Genomic DNA, 12,549 nt, shown 5'->3' on the forward strand with positions numbered 1-12,549 from the left:
CTTCTCTGGAGACAACAGGCTAATACCGTGAACCTCCAGTTCTAACCTTGATAGTGCCCGTAATTCGGTGAGGAAGTGAGTTCACGAGAGTGCCATATCCAGCTGCAGCCACTCATAGAGCATGTAGGGCTGCCAAACTGTGAAGATTTTGATTGTTGGTTCTCTGGTTTCAAAGACCAAGACGTTGGTATCTTTGAAGACAGGAGTGTCAGTCGCATGCTCATCACGGAGATGTGAAACCAATTGGTCACCAAAAGCATTAAATTAAACGCCCTTGTTGACATTCACGGTACGCTCAACGAGTGGAACCAAGTCGTGGTACACAAAAACTCCCAAAATGTTAAAGTGACTGTTTGAGGCACCTAACTCACGTGTCGAGGCCACTCGTCCGTTCAGATCAGTCCCCACCGAAAAGGAAGAGAAAACAGTAAAGCTAATCTTTTAATTCTGTCCACAGATATCAACTCCCAATAAAATTCCGGGGAAATTGATATTAAATACAGACCAGTCGCTTAATTAATTAGTAAATGATCAATCTTCTTTAATTACTCAATAATACTACCAAATCAATTTTCCCACCTCTCCAGATATTATAGCGGAATTGTCCACAGGTACAATTTTCGGTTGGAGGTGACAGGATAATTTTGGTGTTCCCGTTTTTTTTTCAGCACAAAAAACGTTCAAGGTCGTGAAATGTAGCTTGGTTTCCTGGCAGTTATTTCGAATAATTTCCGTTAGGTTCGCTGTTAAGGTGCTGTTCATACGCCGCAGAGGTGCACTATTGTTCATCGACCGAATCTTTAAGTAGTCCAGACAGCAGCTCTCCGTCCAATTTCTTTCCAGTTACTAAAGGTGTTCACATCATCAGGTCCATCGTGCAGCAGTTACCGCCATTTTTTTGGCAAGTGTTGTTTTCCACTACCTCGGGAGCAGCCTTGTGTTAAGAATTTTTGAGCTGCTCGTGATGTTTAGAATTATGAAGCACGCTGCAACTACGATGGTTGTGTCTGTGCTGTCGTTAAATTTGCACTGCGAGATACCGTCACCGCAGATCAAAATGCAGCGTGACAAGCTCTAGTGCCAAACGCTGTTGTGTGTCCAATTCTAAATAGATGCATTGCCAGATTACACCGACTTTCGTTCTTTTATAGCTTCCCGACTGTCTCTTTGTGTTATTCAAGTCTTTACGAGCTGACGAAACACCTACTGTAAGAGGCGAATTCCGACGCCTAGAACGGATGACGATCACCATGTGAGTTATCTGCTACAGTACAATGATACTTCATAAATCTGCGAAGGTCATTTCTTCCATTTTTTGGTAATCTGTATTAGTTCACACTCTTAAGAGAAGAGAAGTATGAGACCTCAGCCACAGCTCCAGATATTCACCCAACCAACACACGCTATAATACCACAGAACCGCGACCAGGTAGAGATATGTATCCTAAATGCCTTATTCGACCAACGGTGCACTCGACACCCTGTATCATTTCAAATTAGGCGGAATAATGACCACACTGCACTCCTCTAGTCACCTAATGATCATGTTCTGTGTTGTTTGACTTATTCAAGACGTGTAGCATAATGTGCTGCTGTGAGCAGTGGCCTTTAGCGAGATGCCTGTCTTCTCATTGCACTCAGTTGCCCTTGCGATTTTCGCTCGGAAACCGGATGACTGGTAACAGCATTTCCTGTCGGGTTTGACGAAGCGTGATACTCGTTCCTGGTCCTGTAGGTTATAAAACTTTTCCGGCCACTATTCTTACACACTGTTAATGGTTGCCATGTAGTTCACTATGGCTTGTAGACGAGTTGGAAATCCACACCAACAAATTGGTAACTTCATTCACGGCGCAGTCACGGACACATCGCAAAATGATAGAAAATTCCCGACAATATGTCACGTCACTAATCTACATTATAACTTGAGTTCCTCACAACCGACCGGCAGACACTTCTGACGTAACTTACGACAACAGGGTAGCAACAGATGATCGCCTGGCACGAATCTTACACCATCTTCAGCTTACCGAAACGTCCAGAAAGAGCTCGAAAGTGTTTGACTAATATTACATCTCATGGTCTTACACAGGGTGTCCTACAGATTTTGCGACAAACTTCGAGGGATTGTAGAGGTGTCTTGAGGAACAAATTGAGGCTAGAAATTCGTGTCCGGAAACGTCATCCAACGGAGCTACAGAGTATGAAAGCTATAGGCACCGGCACCTGCCACTACGCCACCTCTTCCGCAACAAACGTGCCTTTGTACTCTGACGGACCATAGGACGTTTGCTATTCAGCGATCGTGACCGATTAAAAGATGTAGCCAGCTGCTGCGTAGAGAGGTCTTGCCTCCTATGATTGCGATACTCTGTTACCTCAGTGGGTACCAAACAACGAGGGTGATTTTAGATGGTACCAGGAGAAAAATAAACTGTAGATAGAAAGCCGTGTCAGAAACCGAAATCCAGAGAGCCAACAGAGCATTGCATACGCATTCTACACAGCAGCTAGCTCCCTCGTCTCAACTGGCGATCGTGGCAATCAGTAGCGATCACTGAATAACAAACAATATTACGAGATGTTCTGCCGGCGGTCCTTGACAGTGCCATGTCACTTTTCTGGCTGAAGGGGTGGCCTACTGGCAGGCGCTGGCGAATATAACTTGGACGTTCTGTAGCATCATTGGATGACGACATAGGCTCCTATTCTGAATTTTTTAATCAACAACCCACCAAAGCTTGTCGCAAAATTTCTTGGACAGCCTGTATAAATATTAATGAGACATGGAAGTACGAGAGTTCGAACTTAAATAGTGGCAACTATCTATTCACAGTGCCAACGGCCTTGCCGCAGTTGTAACACCGGTTCCCGTCAGATCAGCGAAGTTAAGCGCTGACGGGCTAGGTTAGCACTTGAATGGGTGACCATCCGGTCTGCCGAGCGCTGTTGGCAAGTGGGGTGCACTCAGCCCTCGTGAGGCAAACTGAGGAGCTACTTGACTGAGAAGTAACCTTTCCGGTCTCGGAAACTGACATACGGACGGGAGAGCGGTGTGCTGACCACATGCCCCTTAATATCCGCATCCAGTGACGCCTGTGGGCTGAGGATGACACGGCGGCCGGTCAGTACCGTTGGGCCTTCATGGCTTGTTCGGGAGGAAATTTATTCACAACCGATACAAAGGAGCTACATGTTTGCACCTGTTACAGTCCTTCAAAGTAGTCACCAGCGTTGAGTAGAACCCTTGCCAGCGATGTGGATGGCGTAGCATACCATTAGCAGAGCCTGTTATGTTGATGGTGCGAATTAGTACAAATTGTTTGTAATTATCGCTTTGTCTTTCCAGTTCTCGTAGAAACGTAGTCTCTTTTGACTTATGTAGTTGATTAAATGTAAGGAGATTTTGTAGAAAGAACCGCTTTATCTAACTGCAGTGACTGAAATACGAGTTCAATACGTACAAACGATGTACAAGATGTTTTATATGTTTAAAGACAAAATACGTAATATTCCACTTATAACAGCACGCTTATGAATTTTTCGCAGTGGGCCCAAATTTTGGCTACAGCTCTTCATTTCACAATTTATTGCACCATTCAGCTCGTCGTAATGACACAGAAATCCAGTCGTTGCGTCTCGTCAGTCGTAAACACAGAAACGGAACTGATGTAAGTGGTCCTTGAGTCGTTTCCTGATGCCCTGAAATCATCTATATGACTAGATATAAAATGTTGTCATTTGCTTGCAGCTATTCCATCAACTACACACTTTTATGCGCACATAATATTTTGCGAAGGATCCAGTGTAAAGTACCTTCGGTCAAACGCAAGTGGGTAATAATTCCCAGCCCGCATCTCGCTGGTACAGGGCGCTGTTGAGAGTCATAAATCCACAAACTCTCTCTACGGCCCATATACTGCACCCGAAGTACTGTGGAAAGTAGGAAACTATAACAGCCTGAATATCACATGCAACAATGCTCGACCACCAATTGCTGTTTTAGAAACATGTCACATTTCCACATGCTACAATATGGCGCACAGGTATACAGCAAAAACTCTACGGAACTCAAAGATTTCGAAGATTCACCTAGTGTTTAGATTTGTTGTAGCTAGCTAGACATATGTTTGAACACAATGTTTTAAGATGTCATACACACGGGTCATACGTTGAGCGTGAGAGACAAACAAAATGTACTGGCTTGGAATAGCTCCTTTTACGGTCATTCAGTGTTCTAAATCTCTCCTGTATTTTCATTTGTTATTAGCTTCTGTATTTTCTGGTCACGGTGCACTTCGTTTCCAACTTACAGAGAATATTGACACCTTCCCTCTCCCACTCTATATGTACACGGTACAATAAACATAACTCCTGTATCTGCATTTAGTATCTGTGATGCTTTTCGTCATTTGAATGAATCATCTAAAATGGCATGTGACTCAGCTAAAACAAATAATTATCAAAAGATTAGTATTGGTCTGCAAGTTAACATATCATACACAAAAACTTACAATATCAAAAATCAAACAACTGTGACTCCAGTTAATAGAAACCTATCTGGAAACAAAGCTCTGGTAGTCAAGTCTGATAAATGGAACTCAGCTGTTGTTATGTATGTATCTGAATACATCAACAAAACTCTAGAATTCTAAAAATTGGTTCAAATGGCTCTCAGCACTATGGGACTTAACATCTATGGTCATCAGTCCCCTAGAACTTAGAACTACTTAAACCTAACTAACCTAAGGACAGCACACAATACCCAGTCATCACGAGGCAGAGAAAATCCCTGACCCCGGCGGGAACTGAACCCGGGAACCCGGGCGCGGAAGCGAGAACGCTACCGCACGACCACGAGCTGCGGACTCTAGAATTCTTCCAGAATAATAACATAAATGGAATACAAAACTACCCATATCTAAACTTCAGGCCCAGCTTAAGAAATTACTGAAAGCTTCTGACTTCCTGTTATCTGACTCTGATGTTCTAAAATACCTTGTCATAAACACATTAGCACCGAAACTACATTCGCAACCAAAGATTCATAAAGACGATTCTTCTATATGCTGCATAGTCAACTCATGAAGCAGTCCAGCGTATTTTATCAGCAAGAAACTTAAAGACATTCTTAGTAACTTTTATACCTATAAAAACAATTTTTGAATTACGAATAGCTATAAACTTATTGAACATATCAAAGACTTACCAGTACCAGAGGATGCCAAATTTGCTTCAATTAACATAATAAACCTTTACACCAACATTCCTATAGATGACACTATTTAAGTAATTAAAAACAGCCTATTAAAACAGGAAAAAATTATCCAGTGCTGAGATATATGAGCTCATTGACCTGCTAGAACTAGTCCTATCACACAATTACTTTACGTTTAGTAACAAAATTTATAAACATGAAGATGGTCTTCCAATGCGCAGTAGTTTGGCCGGAATACCTGCAGATATTTACATTACCCACAAAGGAAATAAAATTTTCGGATCAGATTGTTCACTTGAAAATAAAATATATACTGCAAAAGGTATGTGTATGATACTATTATCTTGTACAATTGTACAACTGAAGAAATTGAGAAACTAGCTAAAGGCCTCAGCAGCATACACAATATCATCAACTTCACTGTAGAACATCAAGTAGATTAAGGCATCAATTTCCTTGACCATACTATTTCTAATGTAAACAACAAACATGCCTTCCAGACCTACAGGAAACCCACTACTAGTGATGTTGTCATTAACAATTCCTTATGTCATCCAGTACAACACAAAATGGCATTCTTCAGATCCACACTTAATTGTATACATAAAATCCCACTCAGCCTCCACGATGAACAAAAAGAAATTAACATTGTCAAAGAAATTGCATACATAAATGCATACAACCCAGATGTAATTGATAAAGTTAATAACAAAATCAAAAAGAAACAATGTGTACCTCCTAAACCAGATTCACAAGAAGGAAGAAACGCATTTGCCCATATACCCTTTATAGGTAAAATTTCATACCAAATTGCCAACGTCTTTCAGAAATCAGGTATTCAAATTTATTTCAGCACTAACAACAAGCTACAACAGCACATCATCCACAACAGTAAGACAAATAACCCTTGCCACCACAATTCAGGTATTTACAAACTTTTATGTGACAATTGCCCAAAGTTCTACATAGGCCAAACTGGAAGGAGTTTCACTATAAGATACCAGGAGTATATGGATGCCTTCCAGCTAAGTAACTCTGATTAACTCTGATGAATCCACCTTTGCAATGCATCTAAAAGAACATGCTCAAATGGTTCAAATGGCCCTTAGCACTATAGGACTTGACATATAAGATCATCAGTCGCCTAGAACCTAGAACTACTTAAACCCTAAAAACCTAAGGCATCACACAAATCCATGCCCGAGGCAGGATTCGAACCTGCGACCATAGCAGTCGCGCGGTTCCGAACTGAAGCGCCTAGAACCGTTCGGCCACCTGGCCGGAGGCCATAGTCACTCAGCCACAGATATTACAGACAACCTACAAATACCACACACTGTCAACAAAGGGAAGAAAATGAATCTGCTAGAAGAGCTAGACATTTGTATCCACAGCTCTAACTCACCAGACCTTATTCTCAACAAACAAGTGGAACTTGCAAACAAATCTTATCTCCACACATTTAATGAAATATTAAAAAACAAAAACTCACTTTCCTCTGATATATTAACAAAGTAATATGCTACGGAAATTCAATGTAGCAGCCATTCAACAGTTCAAGTGTCATTATCGTAATTTGTAAGAGTCATATTGCTATCACAAGCTGTAACTGTCATTTTCATAATTTGTAATAGCTTTCAAAATTTCATTGTGTAGATATAAGCTCTCTGACAACAGTGTGGCTCAAAACAGTTATGCCATTTTTAATTTGTAATAGCTGTTAGTTATTTCATATACAGAACATCCTTGTACTTCCTATATCTAAGTTCTCAGACAAAAATGTGGATCAAAAAATTTCATAATGTGCAGAAAAAACTTCTCAGTCTATAATAGCGTTTTAAGTTTATATATACGCAATATCCTTGCATTTCCTATCGCTAAGTTCTTTGTCCATAGCCTACTTGTTTCTGTATGAGCTACATCTTCACACCTACTACATCTAAGTTCTTTGACCATAGCCCACATGTTTGCATGTGAAAGTGTATTTCGCGAGTGCACATCGTAATAGTGAAATATGCAGTTAAGCTTTATAAAACTGAAATATGGACGTGAAAGCGATAACAAGTGTGCAACTAAATGGAAATGATGCTTCATCTTTTTGTAAGTACAGATACATTTTTGACAAATGCTGCCTTACCATTTACAATTGTATCACTTGTATCTGATTAGTCACCAGAAAATAATTTTTGTATTTATACAACGATCTCCAGCAATATAAACGTACACACGAATGTATAAACCGCTGAGAATGGGCAGAAGCTCGAAACCGGTCGTGTGACACATAACCTTTTATTGTGACTGGTAGCGGAAATTTTTCTACACCCTATAAAGGAACAGTCATGGGGCTCAACAGGATCCACTATGGATAAAATTCTTTGAATCATTTTCATTTCCAGGCAGTTAGCATTCTGAGAACTTCCTCCGCCACTTACAACCACGAAACTCTATCCAAACTACGGACACCATTCTGTGTGTAGGACCTAACTAATTACGTCCTCGAAAGGTCGCAGCTTTTCGTTAAGTATTGTATGTATTCATAGTGAAACTCTGTATATAGTTTATTTAGTTTCTTCCTCCCACATGACCTCTTCTCTTGACAGTCCAGGTCTATCGTTTCATCCATGTTGCCGTAAATAGGAATACAATGTCCTCTGCGAACACTAGAAAATCAGCCTGTATTTGTTTCCTAATATTTTTGCGGCATCGAGATCGCTATATAAGGAATGGAGGAGTGCTTGGAATGTAATATGCCGTGTCCACAACAAATTGACTAAACAGGCACTTGCGTTAAGTAAATTAAAATCCGGATGATCGGATGGTGTACAGCAATAATGTCACCTTCCTCCCATATTGTCCAACATGTACATCAAAGAAGCTATGACGGATATGAAACAAAGTTTCAAGAATGAAATTAAAAATTCAAAGTGAAAGGATGTAGGGGCTAAGAATCGCCGATGACGTTGTCCTTAGTGAAATTGTGGAAAAGTTGCAAGATCCGTTGAACGGAGTGAGTGGAATACTGGCTCCAGAGTACGTACTGTTTGTAAACGAAGTTAAGACCAAAGAAATGAGGAATAACAGAAATGAGATTACTAGCAAGTTCGACATAAAAATTAGTGATCACGTTGTTGACGAAATGATGATAACGCGTGGTGAACGAAGCAGGGTGTACATACCAAGGAGGCGCGCAAGGGCGAAGCGAGCATTCAGCGACACAAGATTTCCACTAGTATCAAATGTAGGCCTGGAGACACTTATTTCTGAGAGTGTGCATTAGAGCCACAGCATTGATTGTATGGAAGTGAATCGTGTACTGTGGGAAAACCGGAAGAGAGACGAAGAGTTTGAGATGCGGTGTGACAGAGGAATTCTGAAAATTAAGTGGCTGGATAAGGAAAAAAACTGGTCAGATGCGGGTAGGACTCGCGCACTGAAGGTTACGTACAAACTTAATTATGTATGTAGACAGTTAATCCATTCCGAGAATCTAGAATCTCGACGATTTTTGGCTGGTTTCGACATTGATACTGGCGGTATTCAAAATTGATGTTTCTTCTCACTCCTTACAAAAAGGGGTCTTAACAGACGTACGGACTGACAGACAGACAGATAGACAGCCTCTGAGTAATATGAAAGCTTGCTTCTTACAAGGGAACCTCCACATCGCACCCCCCTCAGATTTAGTTATAAGTTGGCACAGTGGATAGGCCTTGAAATATGAACACAGATCAATCGAGAAAACAGGAAGAAGTTTTGTGGAACGGTGAAAAAAATAAGCAAAATATACAAACTGGGTAGTCCATGTGAAAGATAGGGAATATCAAGGACAGCGTGAGCTCAGGAGCGTCGTGGTCCCGTGGTTAGCGTGAGCAGCTGCGGAACGTGAGTGCCTTGGTTCAAGCCTTCCTCGAGTGAAAAGTTTAACTTTTTATTTTGAGACAGTTATTGTGTGTCTGTCCGTCCGTCCGTCCGATGCGATCACTTTTTTGGGAGCGATTATCACATCCACAAGAAAACCTAAATCGGGCAAGTTAGGTGGGTCGACAACATATTCCTTTCACGTGACGCACATGCCGTCACCAGTGTCGTATAGAATATATCAGACGTGTTTTCCTGTGGAGCAGTCGGTTGACCTATGACCTTGTAATCAAATGTTTTCGGTTCCCTTTGGAGAGCCATGTCCTTTCGTCTACTAATCGCACGGTTTTGCGGTGTGGTCGCAAAACACAGACACTAAACTTATTACAGTGAACACAGACGTCAATGAACGAACAGACAGATCATAACTTTGCGAAAATAAAGAAAGTAAACATTTCATTCGCGGGAAGGCTTGAACCAAGGACCTCTCGCTCCGCAGCTGCTCACGCTAACCACGTGACCACGGCGCTCCTGAGCTCACATTATCCTTGATGTTGCCTGTCTTGCGCATGGACTACTCAGTTTGTATATTTTGCTTTTTTTTTCGTAGTTCCACACAACTTCTTCTTGTTTTCTCGATTGATCTGTGTTCAGTTTTTCAAGGCCTATCCACTGTGCCAACTTATAACTAAATCTGAGGAGAGTGCGATGGGGAAATTTCATGATTCTTGGTCAACACGAAGTGCGCAACAGGATTTGATAACTGAGTTTGCGAATAAGAAAACATGCGACATAAATGGGCACTCATTTTGGTTGCTTTGACTTGGAGGCTTAGTATATACAACACTTTAGTATGTGACAAAGTTGAACTTCATGGGTCTGTCCGTTCTTAGAAAAAAAGGGCTTAATAAATGGACGGGCAGTCAGATAAAAAACGACAAAAATTCTTTTTGTCCTGTGATATAGTTACACATACAAAATTTTAGGACTTTATCCTTTAGAAATAAAGCGAAATTTTGCTTCTTGGCAAGTTTCATGATTCTAGTCTAAAGGAGTCGTGTGAAGTTAGCACTCCTTTTACGAGAAATATAAATTTTTTTCATAGTTCTTCATAGATGTGCCATAGTTCTAGAGTTCTTTCTACAAAATTTGAATAGTTCTGCATAATTTAATGAAGAAAACAACAATATTCGAAAAAAATTTCGCATCGAAAACATTCTTTGTCAATTTCCGCAAAATGTAAGTAAGTACAAGAGTTCTGAGCATAGTTCTGAACAGAGCTCCAAGAGTTCTAGCGAAAATCCAAGTAACATATTTTTATGCAGCTAATAGTTTACGAGATAATTGCAATTTAAGGAGAAAATCTTTTCACTTACTGTGAAGTTGGCACCCTTTTTTCAGAAATGTATATTTTTTTCAGAGTTCTTGATAGATATGCCACAGTTCTAGAGTTCTTTGTACAAAATTTCAATGGTTCTGCAGAATTTAGCGAAGAAAACAACAATACTCGAAAAAATTTTCGTATCGAAAACATTCTTTGCCAATTTTCGCAAAAATTAAACTCGTGCAACAGTTCTGAGGACAGTTCTGAATAGAGCCACAATAGTTCTATCGAAAATCCAAATAACATTTTTTTTTGCTGCTAATAGTTTACGAGATAATTGCAATTTAAATCTTTTCACTTACTGTGAAGTCGGCACACTTTTTTTCAGAAATGTATTTTTTTCAGAGTTTTTGATATATATTCCATAGTTCTAGAGTTCTTTGTACAAAATTTTAATAGTTCTGCAGAATTTAGCGAAGAAAACAGCAATATTTGAAAAAATGTTCGTATCGAAAACATTCTTTGTCAATTTTCGCAAAAAATAAATTCGTACAACAGTTCTGAACAGAACACCAAGAGTTGTATCGAAAATCCTAATAAATCTTTTTGTGGTGATGATAGTTTATACGGTAAATGCTTTGATGTTAGACGACTGTCTGCACAGAAAAACATAAATTCGTACAACAGTTTTGATGAGCACTTCTGGATAACACCCCAAGACTTCTATCGATAATCATAACATTTTTTGTCGTTATAATAGTTTGTAAGTGTAAGTGGGGCTCACTTACTCTACAAAAAAATTATGTCTATTCGTACGTTCTGATGACAACTCTGGATAGCAATGTGAGAGTTCTATCGAAAATATTAGTAACATATTCTGTGCAGGTAATTGTTTACGTAGTAACTGCATTTAATAAGGAATGCTTATGAGCATTTCCCGTGAAGTTTGCACCCCTTTACGTGAAATATACATTTTTTTCATAGTTCTTGATATGTATGCAATAGTTCTAGATTTCCCTGCTCAAAACATATTTCTTCCTTTGATTCGGAGGAAACTGATCTTCAGTTAGTGGCCAAGTGGTTATACTAGTATCCATCAAGTAGCATCCGAATTTCTTTTCTTCAACAGCTTCTCCTTTACATTTCTTGCATTTTATGATAGTCTTTAGACCTCCATTTGTTGCATCTACAGCCTCTTGCATGAATTTATAACGAAGTCTGAAAAGCACAAACGTATAAACGGAAATATAATGTGGTTTCACATAGCGTGAATTTAGGCACGTCAGACACGATATCTTTTTGTTGCAAATTGGGATATGTTTTAATATTGTCTCGTATAATTCCCCAACATTCGACTCTGCATTCAGAGACAATATTTTTCGCGAGATTACTCCTTTTTTTAGAAAAGGTATCACATATAATATATCAAATCTCTGCTTAAAATGCTGGGATTTTATAATTTTTTTGTCCAAAACATCCAAATCCAGATCCAAAAATGGATGGCTCACCATTTGAATGGTACTTTTGAAATCATCACTGAGTGATATTGCTTGCATGAATAAGGTCATCAAAGAATCGAAACCGCACGTTTCTTTCAAGTTGTAGGTAGCAGATTTGAATTTGCTGGAGGACGCATTTGGGAAAAGTGGCAACTTAATGTCTATGAATTTCTTAGTCGAATTCCAGTTTGAGCAATCATCAAAGTAGTTTTTCTTGCTCTTAGTTTGCATGCCCGATGTGACAATGATTTCATTTTGAAGCTTTTTCAACATTGCACTCTTCTCCATTTTATTGTAATAGGTCTCTCGGTTTTCTTCTGTTTTCGAACTACAGGATGAAATCTCAATGACATCCCTGGTGAAGTATGATTCTCGATGGTCTTTTTTGGAATGAAATATCTCTTTAGAGTCCAAATTCTGCAGTAAATTATTATCTGAAGAGCGCTGAAAAAACACACTGTCACTCTTGAGTGACACACAGTTGTTCTCCACATTCATAACAAGTGAGCTCGAAGTAAGAGAAAACTGTATTCAAAACTATTAAAAATTTTGTCTAGCTCTGTCTCATTGCCATCTTCGTGTTGGGTCTCACTTCGTAAGGTAACTGTTCAGTGTGCTCTCAGAATTATGGAGTATATGATTGCTTTTGT

The 12,549-nt window shown here is 39.7% G+C and overlaps 1 pseudogene; it reads left to right on the forward strand.

The window, feature by feature from the left end:
* Window positions 1-2,837: 2,837 nt before the first annotated feature.
* On the forward strand, window positions 2,838-2,955 carry LOC126420219 (5S ribosomal RNA; annotated as a pseudogene).
* Window positions 2,956-12,549: the final 9,594 nt, after the last annotated feature.

This window comes from Schistocerca serialis, chromosome 9 (genome assembly GCF_023864345.2).
Source record: "Schistocerca serialis cubense isolate TAMUIC-IGC-003099 chromosome 9, iqSchSeri2.2, whole genome shotgun sequence".
NCBI lineage: Eukaryota > Metazoa > Arthropoda > Insecta > Orthoptera > Acrididae > Schistocerca > Schistocerca serialis.